We start from the raw sequence: 17,273 nt of genomic DNA on the forward strand, positions 1-17,273 counted from the left end.
AGGCAGCTGAAAATGTAAGAACTAAGAGCCCTGGCTAATCAAACCTACTTACGTGGGCTTAATAAATACATTGCTTCAGCCTAAGGAAAAAAATCTCAAAGCTGCTACTAAAGTGGCCCCCTTGATTCCTGCCGTTGCCCGTTCTCTTCCACCCCTGTTTTTGGTAGGGTCATTTTTTTTACTGGTATAGCTGACTTCTTTTAAAAAGTGAGAGAATTTAATATTTAAGGCACCGTTACACTCAAAATCTGAAACTTGCTGCAGTGATTTGTCTTCCATTATGGAATTATAAAATCTCCATGAAGGCAGCACTGCAGCTGTGCTACAGCCCTAAAAGAAGCTGTCAGAAAGCCCCGCTTATCCTGCAGAGGAGCATCCTTACAGCATATGAAGAACAACCTTTTCCTGCTCTTCAAGATTTAAGATTCACCTTTTTCAGAGCTCCAGGCTGTGTGTCCTTCTGAAGCAGTTCTGCCATCAGAAGAGATCAATCAAGAGAGCCTACACCAGTGAAAGGTGCCAAAACTTATGTGCAGACCAAACAAAATCATGGGATCATTTTTGTTGGAAAAAACCTTTAAAATCATCATGTCCAGTCATTAACCCAGCTCTGCCAAGTCCACCACTAAACCATGTCCATAAGGACCATATATGGATGTCTTTTAGATGGTGACTCCACCACTGCCCTGGGCAGCCTGCTCCAGGGCTTGACAACCCTTTCAGTAAAGAAATTGTTCATTATACCTAATCTGATCCCCCCTGGAACAACTTGAGGCCAAAATATTCACTGAAGAAGTACAGCCCCCTTGCAGGAGGGCCAAAAGATGCTAGGAGCTCTGTGGGAGTTTTGAGAAATCATCCTGTCCTTTGTTTATTTTTGTTTGTCTTTGAATTTATTTATTTCTAAACAAAGCAAAGGTCACTCCTTTTGCTGGCAGTGACAAGTTGCCTCCTCCCTGGTGCAAGGTACAGGCTGGGTTACTGGTTTTGTTCTGTGCCTGCAAGTTGCAAGATTGGCTACACCCACACAAACATCAGAAGCTCAATAAAAGCCTGCACTTCCTCAGACAAGGAATTAGGCATAATAATCCCATGATACACAGACAGACAGTAGAGTTTGTTCACAGAAAGTAAATGTTTGTCATTAGTTGTTTCCCCGAGATGGCAAGGAAGCAACCCATATTACCAGCCCACAGTGAAAAGCCAAGCAGAGGCCATCAGAACTCCACAGACCAAGCTAAACAGCTTTCAAAAATTGTAATATTTGAATATTCCTGCTGTTGGTTGGCTTTGTGAGGTTTTTCTTCCTCAAATCTGAAGGTAGCAAGTTGACAGTGCCTTAAAGAGCTGAATGGGTGTTTTAGCTTCTTCCAGATTTCTTAACAAGCACCATCCTACTCCCATCATTGTCCTCCTCGTGCTCCTGAAGGTGTAGCTTCTTTGTAAAAATTGCTTCCACTGCTAGCCAAGACAAAGTCCCTGTGTGATGGTAAGCAGAGCATCAGGAGAAGCAGCCTCTCCAACTGGCATCCCATGGAAAACCCTCCTGCACACTGGGACACGGCTGGGGGGCACAAGCAGCATAAGAAGTGACAATGAACACTGGTTCCTCACAGTGACAGTCTGGAATGAGCTCTGGAAGTTTCTTTTCCCATTGCCCACCAGCTGACAGCATTTGCCTTTATGTACCACCAAGCCCATCAAATTTCCTCCTTGAAGTACATGGTAATTGAACAAATTTAGATTTGCAAATGATCAGCCTGGCTACGAGACATCACCACCCCTTCCTCCTTCACACACTTATCCTGAAGGCAGGTTCTCAGATGTGGTGGCCAAACATCACCCCTTCTTTGTGCTAGGTGATGGAGAACATGCCCAAGCTGCAAGAGAGTATTAATGCCAGGAAGGACCTCTGGCAATCCACAATATCTTGCATGACAAGGAAAAAGAGAGTGTTCTGCCTCCATGGCAGCCTAAAGAAGGCAGTGACTGTCCCCACACCAAAAGCCCAGACCCAGACCCAGTCCCACACAACAGGGACGCCTGGTGAGCCTGTGCACACAGAGCAGCCCCTTTTTTCAGTCACAATCAATAGCTCCAAAGTGACCTCCAGCTTCCCAGTGCATTTATTTCCATCATCAAAGCCCAGATGTGTTCAGGACTGCCACTCTGCTGAGGTCATCGTGGTGAATTTACCTTGTGCCAACCTCTGCCACTGCTACCAGTAACCCTCTCAGCACTGCCCCACTACCTGATGTTCATTTTACAGATCAAGAAACAGTACTTAGGTAGAAAGTGAACATCTCAGCTAGCTTCTTCCAGGTCATGTTGCTTTTTTGGTTACATCCATTCAGATCTGAACTCCTTGGTGCTAGAAGAGGATCACCACTGAAGTTATCCAACATCCAAAAGGAGGACACTGGTTGCCCCAACCCAAAGCAGATTCAGTTTCAAGCAACAATTGCAAGCTGCACGAACAGGCAGCACTGACACAAGTGTTCAAGCTGACATTGTGGTTTTTGGAGCAACGTCAGCTTAAGAAAATGGCATGGAAGCTACCAGGGGAAGCAAGCTGATGTTTCCGTTCCAGAGAGGTAATTTTACATGACAAGTTCTCCTGCTTCTCTCCTTTCCCTGGTGTTGAGGACTTTGCACAGTTCATGGCCTGGCTTCTCTGTTTGCTGTCAGCTTTAGACATGCCTACATAAAGCAAATATTGTGCCAAAACAAACAAATCTTCCATCCACTTTTAGACCGACAATCTATTAGGAAGGAAAGGCAAGGCACATACCATTAAAACTATAAATACCACCTCAGATGAGAAAGAATAAAGCCTGGCAGTTAGCAGAAAGAAATATTTTGCTCCATTCCTCAAGGAATTAGAGTTAAGTGTTGGCCTTTGCTGAGTCGGTATCCCCGTTCTGCAAGCTTCTAACCCACTTGTGTGTTTCAATCCCATTTAACAAAGAATTCAAAGCCTTTGAATTTCTCCAGCTATTATGATAAAGCCAGAGGAGAGCAATCCCCACATGCTCCCTCACCGAGGGAAATAATGAAGCCCAAGCTCAATTATACAGCATAACAGCATAATTATACATTAAACAGAGGAGAGAAGTCACTCATCCCTGTCCACAAGAAAAGCTTCACAACTTGGGTCTTTTTAGACACTGGATTATCCAGACACTGGAACCACACTTCCTAAGCTGTTCTCAAAGTCACTTATTCCCCCTGTTACAGAATCAGCATTCACTGGGTAAAAGTACAGGTATTTTTCTCTGGACAAAGATGCCCTGATGGGTGATCAACCTTCCCCCCGAAGCAGACAGTACCAGCTAGCTCTGCTGTTGTTCTTCATCTATAGAATAAAATCATAAAATTTATATAAAATAAATTATTCAAATGTAAAACAAAATATATAAAATTCTTTATGATATAAAGCATATCAGCTTGCTTGCTATTCCATAAAAAAGCCAGAGTGAGCATGGCAGATATTTCAAACTGAAGCTATCTCACAAGTACCTAAATGAAGGCCTAAGGAAGCATGGAAATAGAAGACAAAGAATCACAGAATCTGCTGAACTGGAAGGGACCCATCAGGATCATCAAGTCCAACACCTGTCCCTGTGTAGGGCACCTCCAGGCACACCATGTGCCTGAGAGCATCACCAAATGCTTCTTGAACTCAGGCAGGTTTGGTGCTGTGACCACTTCCCTGGGGAGCTTCTTCCATCACTCACCTGCCCTACGGGTGAAAAACCTCCCAATATCTAACCTAAACCTTCAGCATCCTGCCTTTTCCCCAAGTCTTGTCTTGTGTCACAGGAGTGAAGAAAATAGTACCAGTCCCATCAGCTCTGTGTTGCTGCAACAACTAAGAAATTATAAGAGAAAATGCAGAGAAAAGCCTAAAGATTTCTCAAGAGCCAAAAGAAGATAATACAAAGACAAATCAGAAGAATCTGGTGCAGAGAGATCACAAAACATTTTAAAGCTTCCACTGGGCTATCAAACCAATGCCAACACCCAGCAAAGAAATAAACAGTTAGCAAGGAGCAACCATCAGAGGAAGTTCTTGATTCCTGAAGTTGGAGGAGAATGTTCTACTTTTTCCCCACACATCTAGACTTAAGAGTTAAGTTTATCTTTTCTACTTAAGAAGAGATGCAACACAGGCACTCACAGAGATCTGTAACCAGGGAAAGCACATCCTGATGGGAACACTCCTTTACCCTGCAAGACATAGGCTGGGACAAGTAACAGTCAGATTTTTTCATGTTAAACTTGAGCATTTATTCCACAAGCACCAATGTTATTGAGCACAGATGACACCTTAATCCACCCATTAGCTTTTTTCAGGATCAAGAAGAGGGTTTTGTCCCATACAGAGACTTGCCTCCCAGCTGCAGGAGAGGCCAGAGAACTTCCACTACCAAGTGTCTGTGTGTCCCCTGGAAGGTACCAACTTCCATCCAAATTCACTCCCACTGCCAGATCCTCAGTTAAATAAATAAATAGCTGAGCCTCTAAGAATGCATTGCTGAAATCCTGCTCTCTGTTACTACAGTTCACTTTCAGGCACTACCTTTAAACAGTATTTTCAAGATTAATTACTTCATTATAGGGTCTGTTCCCCTTTGACAAACAACATCACCTTGAGGAAGCTGAAAAAAAAAGCCCAATTCTTCAGCCTACAAGCCAAGTCTTCCCCAAGGAAAGACAGCAGCATCTTGATAGCATCTACATACAATGCCCAGGACTGGCCTGTAGAGCAGGCACTTTTCAAAAGTCATCTTTTGTGGTCTGAAACCTGCAGATGGCCTTATATTGAGCTACAAAACATCCTTTTGGATCAGGACATGTGAAAGAAAATTCATGCCATTTACAGCAAAGTGTTTCGAGACAGATCATGGAAACAGGCAGGTGGCACAAGGACATTTAAGATTTTTCACAAGAAATTCATGCTGTGAAAGTGCAGGCGCAACCAGAGCATGAGAAAACACACCAAGTGGCACAAAAGGTTCCTCTTAGACACAATACCCCACCTTAGGTGGCCAGTGGCCAAATTTAGCCAAGACCATAGGAAACCCACAGCAATGCTCTATGTTGGAGCTAAAGCCTTGAAGACCATTTCATGACCTGCAGTCACACTAATTCAACAATGCTGGGCTGATTTTCCCCACTTGACTGAACTTGTCCTTCTTGCAGAAACTGAGTAACCTTTGGTACCTACAGCTCCCAGCACAGTGCTCTGCAGCTTGCACCAAGCGAGGTATTTCCTTTTTGAACCTGCAATCTTCATTCAGAGTTCATCTGAGATTAATCAGTGCCCTTGTTCACAGGACCAGCACTATGTCCCCAAAGAAAGCATCCCAAAGAAGTCAAACTCAATACATCTTCAGTGTGGCCAACTTAAACATCTACAAAGGAAAGGTGACATTTTTCTAGGTGACATTGATATGCAAGAAAAAGAACTGCATGAATACTGCTTTCTCAAAAAACTGCACTGATTTGATTCTCATTCAATTGGAGAAGAAAGCTTAGGATACAAAGACACAGAGCACAACCTAACATCTGCAGTCTTTTAAAGGAAATGCTAAAAACTGGACTTTTCCAGTGTCTGATGGATGAAAAATAAAACTCAACCATGGTTGTCCAGCCATCATCCTGCAGAATAAGTCTCAGGACCAGGTCAAGTCTGCAAGGGGAAAAAGGGGCAGCTGACTTAAATACAGTCAAAGCCTTGTTTGTGATGAATCATTGCTTGACCACGTCTTCATCTACCAGTCAGATATCCAACAGTTGCCTCAACCTCCCCAGGGGACTTTGCTTCATTACCTACACTCTCTGAAGTGATTTCCTACCATGCCATCAAGCTCCACTGCTGCTTGAGGAAGCAAAGATGACAGCAACCATGTATTTACCTTGAAAGATCACTCACTGTTACCTGTCAGCTGCCCAGGAAGCAAGCTGAATAGCTTCTATCTGAAGTTTATCTGCTTTTGTCCCACAGGGCAGCAGACTACAACCTGGGACCTCTCACAACAAAGGATTTCTGAACAGAAAGAGAAGATGCCACTTCCAGATGTTTATCTGAACACGGAAGAGTTACAGCAGCCCAGTGCTCGTAGTGGGGCTGTTCCTCACCGACTCAGCCACACAGAAGCTCACTTTACTCATTGCTTGGACCCTCTTGGCTTCTCCTGAAATGGTACCAAATACAGGTGACAATGCCCACATCTCCTCTGGCCTCTCTTATACACTCACATGCTCGGAAAATAAAAGGATTAAGATTTCATGGCCTTTTTCAGGAATTATTCCCTAGATTATTGTGGGAAATGCATGTTAGTGATGACGTTTTGGTTGTTTGAAGTAAAGGTCCCAGGATTACAATTTTTCCAGTTAATGCATGATCTGTGTGGCGATCTGATGCAGATCATATAAATGAATAAGGTTTTGTTTTCCTGGTGGTGGGGTTTTTTGCAGGAAAGCAATCAGCAAACTCAGGCATCCAAGCACTGCTCCAGAACAGCTTTCACAGATCTATTTACAACAGCACAACCGCAGAGTTTGGGTGCGAGTCAAAGCTCCATATGTACTCTGCTTCTGCTTATGATCACAGAGTGGCTCAGATACATGGTGGCATGTTTAATATTCAGTCACCTGCGAGGGCTGAAGCAAAGAGAGAGGGTTCAAGGTGAACCTCCAAAACCTTAAAAGTGAAACAATTAAGTGATTACCCACAGATTTCTCATGACCTGAGGGAAATAAACAGCCAGCAAACCTTTCTCAGCTAGCCATCAGTTTATCCCACTAATATTTTTTAATCTACTTTTCTCCTTCAGCTGAATCCCCAAACAGGTCCTCCCGTCCTCTACAGAACCCCACGAGTCAGAAACACTGCTTCCACACCACACAGAGTTGTTCAGACTGCTCCACCCCATCCCCAGGGATGTAACAGCCCATGATTAGACTACAGCAGCCTTAGTAGTTTAGTGGCCAGGCTAAAAACTGAAATTAAAGACGAGGCAACTCCAGCCAAAATGAGCCTCTGGGAGCAGGCAGTCATAGGTCAAGGTCCCAGCTCTACAACTTCAGTGCTGAAGAGACACCCCAGGGAGCAAGAGACAGACAAGCACTGGGAAGCACCACACCCAAGTAGTCCCAAGCCCAGTGCTGGGTAGGAGGGAGTGATTTAAACCCTCTATGCCCAGCGAGGGGCCAGGCAGAGCAGAGCAGTGCCTGAGCATACCATGACCTCCCAACTCATCCTCACCTTGCCTGCTCCCAGCTTTCTACTTTGCCCACCTCCAAGGTACAAGGAAGGACAAAGTGATGGTCAAAGCCAGGCTTGAAGTGTCTCTTGAGAGCTGAAAGAGACAGGAATGAGGTAGTTTGAAGAGCTGCGAGGCCCCTAGGTTACCAGAACAGCCATGCCTGGAACATAGGCATCCCTGTGTAGCCTACACTAGGTGATCCCTGCTCTGGCAGGGTCCATCATCTGACTGGATGATCTCTTCAGGTCCCTTCCAACCCCTAATATTCTGTGATTCTGTGATACACATCAAATGGTTTATCCTGTTTAAAATTTAGTTACCCTAAAAGGCATCTTCCCGCTCCTCCATCCAAACACCCTCAAGTTTCTCCATTTCATTAGCTCTGACATTTGTCTGACCTCTCAGCAAGCCAACTCCAGAACTGCATGGTTTTCTGTCAGGTTCCCCAGCTGAATTCCTACCATGAGATTAAAAAAAGCCTCAGATGCAGCCCTAGGAAATGTACAGGTAGATGGCATCATCCTTTGCAGCAGAAGCAGCAGGTAGTCACACTGTTATTCCATTAAAATGCAGACAATTGGACATGGATGATTCTTCTGAAAATAAACACATGTTCTTGAGGAGTTCTGCTTCCCCTTTTGGTTTTGTTTTTTTTTTTTTTTTTTTTTTTATTTTCAGTAGCTTTTTTCACATCCTGTGAAACAGCAGAATACCAAAAACATGAAGGCTTTCATTTGTGTTAACTGCAGTAGCAACAGTTGCTGAAATTACATCTTTTACCCTCACATGTTTCTGAGACTGTGGGATGTAACACAGTCTCCCTCCCCTGCCCCACCAGCAGAACACAGGATCAGAAAAGTTGAATTTCCAAAATTGCAGCTATTTAGCAAGTAAAATAATGTGGTAGAATGTTGAAAAGGAGTTATGTTTTTAAAAAGGAGATACAAATTTAATTTGTGCAAGGATGACATCCTTTAAGTGCCCTAAAACCCAGCTAGTGGCCAGGAAGCATGTGACCCATGAGCTCATTTCAGCAAGGTCTTACTTTAAGTATTCCCATGCCTGAGTTTTGAAAATGTCAGCCTGATATGAGCAGCACAACAGAAAGGAGTCTGAGGTATTATTTTGAGAACCAGTTTCATATCTCACTAGAAGAAATGGACATGCGAGTTACCTCCTGCTTGAACAATAACAAAATTCTGTGGAAGGCATATAGAACTTCTGAAGAAGAACCAAAGCAAAGGCTAACACATACCAAAATCCCCAATTATGAAGGCTGCAGCATCTGCACTGTGTCCTGAAGCACTTCCAGCAGTAGGTAAGTATTATTTTCAGCAGAAGTATCTCTAACTTAAGCCAGCAGATACTTTGACCTCTGAAATCTTGAAGCCATTTATAGTACCACACTTCTCTACCAAATCTTGGGTATGGACCAGTCACTACTACCCCTGGGTAAAACACCAATAAATTTTTTCTTTATTATCTGTGCCCTTTTTCATGCATTCAGGTTTTCAAAACTGCATCATAACCAGACTGCTCAGAAGCTGACTGAAGGTCCAGCCAGGAGACCACCCTTACAGCCACCTTGGCTGTCCAGTATCCACCTTGATGTCCAAACTGCACACAGGAATCACAAAAGGATCTGGAGCAAGATATCCTTGTGGGAAAGAGGACAGCTCTGCTTTGATATATCTAGTTTCTGCAGACACAGAAGACAAAACATACCACAAAAATCCTGATCTTTCAGCCCCAGGAGAGTCACTGTGCGTTTTTCTCCCATACAGAGCAGTCCAGAACAGGGATGTTTGAGAGGGAGGAGCTGCTTGGACCTCCCAGCAGTCACCATTAAGAATACTCACCCCATGTCCCCTTTTCACCCAGCAGAAAAAACAAGACAGGAGTTGGTTTGCAAAATACAAGTCAGTCTTGCAAAGCACAAAGTCTGATCACAGAAGACCTACAAGTAGGTAAGAAGCCCAGCTGAAAGCCAGAACCCACAGGAGGATCAGCAGGGTGGCATATCTGCCAGATAGACTCAGCCCATACAGTGCTAAAACATACAGATCCATGCCTGCTCAAACCAAACTGCAACACTTGCACTGGGCTTTTAGCAAGGAAATGGAAATCATGCTGACTTACAATTGTTCCGCCCCCATGTTCGCCTTCACACATTTCTTACAGGTCAATTTTAAAGAATTAAGTCTTGTTCAGCTAAACAACTGGTGGCTGTTGCTAGAGGAAACAGACTATCTGCAACATTTGAGCAAAAATAATGAGTTACATAAAAGCCAGACTGCATAAAGCAGAATAAGTGTTTTGTCAGTCTGAATCTCCAATAGTAGACAAAACCCCGCGTTTAATTTTTGGGTTAGAATGCAAAGAAGTGAACCCTTACGCCCTACAAAAGCCATGAAGGTTTGAGTGTTCTCTAAGTTCAGGAGACTACAAACATGCTGTATTGTAAATAACCACCTAGCTAGCAGTTGTCCTAAAGATCTTCTGTAAACAGAAGAGACAAATGAATTACAGCTTTAAAATGGACCAGCTCAGCTCCAGACATTTTCACACTCAGATCAAGTCAGTACAAGTTGAAGAGTTACAGAAGATGGTTTTGGTCCTGAACTATTTGAATTAGGGTCTCCCCCATGCCCTACTGGAAGAATATCTTTTCTTTAATGCTGCAAAGCATCTTTTTGGTCGCTGTCCCCTTTTCCTCAGGGTTTATCAGTGTTTGGAAACCAACACCCACCAGTTGTAGCTATGCTGCACTGAAAAGGAGGAATGGAAAACACTGAGGAGCTCTAACAGCACCACCACTCAAGTCACTAAGACCAACAAGAAGCCTTACATGCTTACAGATTTCTGATTTGGGTTTTACAGGTCATGAAGTCCCACAACAGGGGAAGCAGCATTCCCAAGAACATCCCAAGCAGTGTAACTCTAATATACTGGAACTGCACTTCACATTATGTACCTTTCTACAAATAGATATTGCTGTTCTTTGAGGAGAGCTTCAGCATTTAAATCATCCAGAAGCCTGATGGATGACTAATACAAGTAGAAAGCTTCATGTACAGAAGGATATTTTTGCTACCACACAGCATCAGGATCACTCTTAATAACCAATGGCTTTCACTGCCTCTTTTGACACAGGCTCTAGGACTCTGGCTCCAGCCAGCTTCCTTCAGCATCACCTGGAGAAGTCCACTCTGCAGTCAACCCCAATTGCTCAGACAGCACAGCACTCTCCTGTGGAAGCCAGGATCATTGATCCAGGTCTACCACTGACAGTGGACAATGCCTATTTCTGGACCACAAACTCAGGAGTGGAAGTATCTGGCACTGCTTTCATTGGAGCTGGGAAGAAGTCAGGCCTGCACACCTCTGCTAAGGGAACACAAAGGTGAAGACACGATGAGTGATGACATGAGATGGGATGCTAACTTACAGAGGAGTGTGGGCAAGCAGGAGTCATGAAATGGGTGAAGCAGTTGTTCAGCCTGGAGAAGAAAAGGCTCCAAGGAGACCTTAGAGCACCTTCCAGTACCTGAAGGGGCTACAGGAAAGCTGGGGAGGGTGATTTTTTTACAAGGGCCTGGAGAGATGGGACAAGGGAGAATGACTTTATACTGGAAGAGGGGAGCTTTAGGTGAGACATTAGGAAGAATCTCTTAACTATGAGGGTGGTGAGACACTGGCCCAGGTTGCCCAGAGAGGTTGTCAATGTCCCATCTTGGGAAGCGTTCAAGGCCAGGTTGGACAGGGCTTGGAGAAACCTGGTCTAGTGGAAGGAGTCCCTGCCAGTGTCAGGGTGGTTGGAACTAGATGAGTCCCCCTTCCAACCCAAATCATTCTGTGATTCGATGATTCTATTAATTAAATATAAATACACAGAAATATAAAAGCAGGCAGAAGCAGGATACAAGTGCAGGCAGCTTGGGAGCAAGATCCTTGGTTGAGACAACAGATCTTTCCACATCTCATAATTGATAAAAGAATTTCAGTAATACGTTACCAACTTCTACTGTATTTAAAAGACAACATGAGTCCCCTCATTGTATCACTTAGCATTCCCACTGCCTAGCAGTCTGTGCTAAAAATCCTCATCCTCAGATGTAAGTGGCTAAACAGAAATCAAGGAGGGGGTGAAAAATAAGACATCACGAGTCAGAGAGAAGCTTTGCCCAAGTGAAAAAGCACACTGTGATCCCAAACCCCATGGAAATAGGCTGATCTGATTAAAAAAAATTCCCAAGATCCCAGACATCTCAGAGATAGGATGAAGAAAACAAGCCAGTGACTTTAGTCACAAAAGAAACTCTCCACAACATCCCAACAGCAAAGATTTAGACTCCAGGGGCTTATCTCTAAGACAAAACAAAAATCAAATGAAGCACAGTCATTTGACTAGTCTCTGTTGGACTCAAAGATATTAAAAGCACTGTACTACAGCAGTCTACATTTCTTGAACTAAAGACTTTTCAAACAATTAATGGCACTCCTACTACTGACACACACAAAAAAAACCCAAAGCACAGAGATACAACTGGAGATACAATATCAAGTAAAATCGAAAACAGATTTCTCCTCCAGGCTGGAAGCTACTAAAAACATGAAACTGTTGTCCATCCATCTACCCCCTCCACCAGCTGAAACAACCAAGAAGCAAGAGTTCATTAAGCTATCTAACATTCAAAATGCAAAATGGAAATTAGTATACAAAGAATTTGGTTTGTTGTGTCGTTTTATCTAAAGGAACAAATAGTATTCCCAAAGGATGATGGACAATTATGGCCCTAAATAAAATGCCCCAACCATGTAATCAGTATCACTCAGTATGCACCAGCTTATGCTTGGACAGGAGAATAGTTTATTGCTACACATATGTTTTCTGCACAAGTCCAGGAAGGGAAATCTAGACCCAGTTTCACTCCTGCAGTACTCATATTCACGGAAAAAAACCCCTTTTATCAAATCAAATTATTTGCATTTTTGTTTACTTTCATCACTACTGCCTGTTTGACAGGATCAAGGTATCTATCCACACTGCAGTTAACATGTCACCTACAAATGTTCTTCCCTTTGGTATCTCCATTCTGGAAAGGAAAATTTGCCCAACACCTTTGGTGTTTTGAGTTTTCTGGTTGTTTCACAGGTCAATTGTAACAGAACTGGCAGCCTAGCCCAGATTTTATTTGTCACACAAATGCTGTCCCTGCCTGCGGGGTGGGAACTAGATGATCCCTATGGTCCCTTCCAACCCAAACAATTTCATCATGATAGACAGAGCACATCAACTCTTCTCCCACTAACAAAGCAAAAGCACTTTCACAGAAGCTTCAGCCCACCACAAAAGACTTCAGACTCTCCCTGACTTTAATCCTACACAATTTTCATGTTGGAGTTGTTCATCACTGCTCAGCAGCATTGCAGCTACCTGCTTCTCCGTTCAACATTTATGTTTATAAAAAAATAAAGCTAGGGAGAGCAGAGCAGGGATGCAAGTTTGCAGAGAAGTGGTTGCAGATGATGACAAAATTGAGGAAAAAAAAAATTATTAAAATGGAAATAAGGAATAAGGACTTAACAACTTGTATTTGTGTCCCTCTAAGCAACCTTCCACAGGCCTAACAGATATTCCACATGCCTTAGTTACAAGCTACTGGATTTTACAGTGTTTTCCCTTATATATGGTTGGTTTGGGGTTTTTTAAGAAGAAATATTTGAGTTGCATGCTAAAATGCTCCAGAATATCAAGGGCAGACAATACCCACGTTTTGTAACTCACTAATTACCTTTGTTATCTGAATCACAGGGCAGCAAGAGCTGGGCCACAGGAGGAGCAGAGCAGCCAGCCAGTCATATCTGTGGTGAGCCTGGAAAAGAAGAAACAACATTTTCAGAGAGTCTTAATGTAACAGTGCATAAGTGCAACTTCCAATCTTGCTCTAAACTGCACAGGAAAAAAAAAAAGAGAGAGAGAGGGGATTGTTTACAGTTTTCAACTTCCAAGTATATTGTGGATAAACAAAGACAAACACCACCACTTATAGGAAAATACAGAATTTCTCCTCACCTCACATCAGGGCAAACTAATATCTTTCTGTTCAATAACATGAATTTTACTCTAAAGATGACTGCGTTTTCTTAGAATATAGATGTTTCTGGCTCTTCAGTAAGTTTGGTTTTTGTTTTTGGTAAATTGTGTTTGGTAAATTGTTTGGTCTGGAAACAGGTTCCAGACCTCAACTCCCCTGATACAGCATCCCTGGGCTGGCTCCATCTCCTGCAATGCTCCAGGTACTTCAGTCAGAGGGGAGCACAAAGAGTTTTTTGTTGGTTTGTTTGTGCTTCTTTCCCCTTAAATAACAACATCCAGAGCACAGAGCCCATAGGACAGAGGAGGGCCCAAATACTGATTTCCAACAGGGAGTGCACTGTTACAGGGATGTGAAGATTGAACCAAAATGAAACTATTTCTGGAAAAATCGGTCCTGGGTGACCAGAGTCACATTGTTCTGTTCTGCATTCAAAACTTGAGCTTTTAAGTTCCTTCGGAATAAAAACACATGGTTTGTTCTAATTAAGATTAAAATTTTAAAAAGCAAGTCTAAGTTCTGAGTAGCTCTGCCCATCACCTAGGAGATGGGTCCTTCCAATGTTCTGAAGTACCACCCCTCAGGTTCCTGTCCATGATGCTGTGTGATGGGCTCCAGGCAATCAGGCTCCCCAGTGCCTCCCAGCATCCAAAGCCTACACCTAAGCAAGTACTTTTATCCTTATTTCCCTATTACAGTAAGGGCAGAAGTTTAAGGGCCCCCAGTAACCTCTCAAACTGCTTGTTATGTAAGTGCACAGGGGGAAACGGGTTATTCTTTACCCTGAGCACAGCAGAAGGAAACCCTGTACTAAAGAGTATTTTTGCTTTCTGCAACATCAAGTCCAAGATAGTCCAAAGTGACCACCACCAGGCTGCCAAGAGATGCCACTTGTACTGAAGCTTGCAGTACCAAATGGTCTCCCTCTGCCCCACACTTTCAGTAACTTGTTCTCAGGCCAGTCCAAGTCACACATGCTCTTCCCAAGTCCTTCATGATTTTTGTCCTCAAGAAGCTACAAGAATTGCTCAACAGCATTGTACAAGACTTCAAAAGTCTCCACAAGCTCTCAATAGCCATTATTAATTAATTCTCATCTACAATTACCCAGCACCAAGTCCTGATGAAGTCAGCACTGGGGTGAGGAACACACACCACCACTTTATGGCTTCATACAGCCCGAGTGATGCTCATTCCTCTAAAATGAGAGGGCATTAGGTAGGTGAGTATGCCCCCCCCTAAGATTCAGCTTACTGCTGAGCACTTAAGGGAAGATTTTGTTCTACTTGAAGCTAAACTATTTGAAGTCAAATTATCTGACCGGGTCAAAGGCTGCAGTGAGGAAGAACCAGCCAAACTTGTACCAAAATAAGCCCTGCAAGAAAGGCAAAATGCAAGCGCCTGTATTCTCAGGGCAAGAGAGACTGCAGCTTTATTTAGTTACTCGACACTGCAATCCCAACACCACTCTGGGCAAAGGAGTAACCCATTAACAAGACTCTCCACATACTCAAATGCTGAACATCCTTGAGGCTGGTGACATGTGCTCTTTTGCCACCCTGAACACATCCTTCAAGGTAAACATAGAAGGAAAACAGAAGTTGTGCATAAAAATTCCAAATAGGGTTCACTGGCCAAGAACTGCCTCGGTTTCTTTACATAAATAACAACCTCTATTAAGAGGTGGCATCTCCAAGCCAGGAAGCTAAATAGAAGAATGTTTATAACCAACTCCACAATACAATGTTTCACTTCATGAATAGAAGTAAATAAATCATTTCATGCTGCCCTGAGGTTCAAGTTCGAACCAGGGGTTAGATATTACTCATGTTCTGGTTGAAGAACAAGAGATGGCCACGTTTACAGACCAGTCAGAGCATAACATGAGAAAATCCCTCACGCTGGTCAGCCTCTACCACTTCTACTTGGCAAAGCCAGGGATGAAACCCCATCCCCACCTCATAGAAAACATTTACCAACAGATCTTTCAACCAGCAACACAGCAAGCATGACTCCTCCCATGTTCACACAGACAGGACTCCATCATCCTGAGAGCACCTGCAGTTCAACAGGCAGAGCACATTTTCCATCCTTCCCTGGCCGTGCCCAGTGGTGCTGGGTTCACCCAGAAATCCAGCCTGGTAGCAAAATGGTTCAGGCAAAGCACAGAAGAGCCCAGAGTAATGAGAGGATTCAGCTCACAACTGCAGCACACATCAAACCTGGATGAGAAGCCAGGATCCTCATTTGGCTGCAAGCATGGCATGGAAAAGAAAACCACCTCTTAGAGCAGAAGCAGCACCAATGGTTAACAAGTGAGAATATGTGGACAATCTGGTAGGAGTGGTAGTTTACCAGAGTAACAAGCTCCAGCCTTTCCTTATCCAGAAGACCTTGCCGTCCACAGACTAACATTATGATGGACCTAAGAAACCATGTCACTTCCTGATGGGAAGACTGAGGCAGCTGAAAGAGCTGCCATGTAAAGAAGAGTGACAATGAAAGAGGCAGTTCAAAACCACAGTCAGCAAGATGGAGTCTATCTAGATTTTGACAGGTAATTAAGCTTCTTTTGTGTTTAATTAGTACCTCCAGACACCAGGCTCACTTCCTGTGACATCTTCTCAATGACAGCAGCCAGGCCTTAGGCTCGAAGGCAGTTTGAACTCAACAGACCTTGGCTTCATGTGACCATGTAGAATTAATGCAGAATCCTTCCATGAGGATGCTCTGCTTCCCACTGCTCAACTTCCTTCAAGAAGAACTTATTTTACAGACTGCCATAACCAGGGGGATACAAAGTATTCCGGGGTGTGGAGCTGAGCATGGATGGGTCCCTCACACCAGTATTCCCAACACTCTCCACTGCTTTGCTCAATGTAACCACAGCAAAGCTGCCTCTTCTCAGCCCACTGCCAAAAACCAACACTTCTGTTCAGCCCTCAAAGGCTAAAATATTCAGTTAAACACCATCACATTGGCTGGAGAAATCTCTCTGACCCCAAAAGACCTCCTCCAAACATCAATAAGAGAGACTAAGGTCATGCCAGCAGCTTTACACCTCTCTGGATGCTTTTCCCCACTACTTTTCAAAGCAAGGAGTGGATAAGAAGCTTGATTCAATTTCAGAGTGAAAAACTTATGTCCCTACAAGCAGCTCATGATGACATGATATTTGCTACCTTCAAGTACACAACCGGGTCTTTCAACTCATCCAGGGCCTGGGGAAATCTGTGCCACACTGAACAGAGAGATGAATTCTAAGGCACAGAGCCTGAAAGTTTGGGGAGGCCACAGACACTTATGGGCTCCCAGAGGAAGACATCACTCCTGCTGCAGCAAGGAATATGACTCTACAGACCCATTTCTTATAGGTTCTCTTGGGAAGCTGGTACCCAGATGGGGTTTGGATTTTTTTTTTTACTTCAGCTCATTATTTTATTACCAGTTAGCACCACAAAACTCTGGGAAATACTTTTTTAAAGATTGTAATCTGTGGGATCAAGGCATTTATACAGTTACCAAATTAAAGCATGGGAACAAAATTAAAATTCTAACCCAATGGATGCTGCCCTGCTCCAAAGTCTTCACAATGTCCAGCATGGCAGAAAAGGTCAGAGGACTCACAACAGCATTGGATGATGGAACAAAACCTCAAGAGCAAACACAATGCTGCAGTACTCACATCTAACTTAAACAACAGGAATCTTGCATAGCATGCACAGAATATGTAGCTCTTCAGATACAAATGTCTTATCTGAAAAGCAACCCAGACCTAGCTCAATGTACATTCAGGTGAGCAGGATTTTCAACCAAAGCATTCCACACCCATATGGAAAAAATTAGGTTTCTGTATACATTCCTGTTGGGCAGAAAAGCCTATTCAGAATGCCTCAATACT

The 17,273-nt window shown here is 43.5% G+C and overlaps 1 protein-coding gene across 6 annotated transcripts in view; it reads right to left on the reverse strand.

Annotated features, from left to right (window-relative positions):
* The window catches only part of CSNK1G1 (casein kinase 1 gamma 1), a 107,430-nt gene that overhangs the window by 72,501 nt on the left and 17,656 nt on the right, over positions 1–17,273 (reverse strand). For all 6 annotated transcript variants that reach the window (XM_071754474.1, XM_071754475.1, XM_071754476.1 and 3 more), the window contains one exon: positions 13,070–13,150. The gene's annotated coding sequence lies outside the window, so the exon portion shown is untranslated. The remainder of the gene's footprint in view (positions 1–13,069; positions 13,151–17,273) is intronic.

This window comes from Heliangelus exortis, chromosome 11 (genome assembly GCF_036169615.1).
Source record: "Heliangelus exortis chromosome 11, bHelExo1.hap1, whole genome shotgun sequence".
NCBI lineage: Eukaryota > Metazoa > Chordata > Aves > Apodiformes > Trochilidae > Heliangelus > Heliangelus exortis.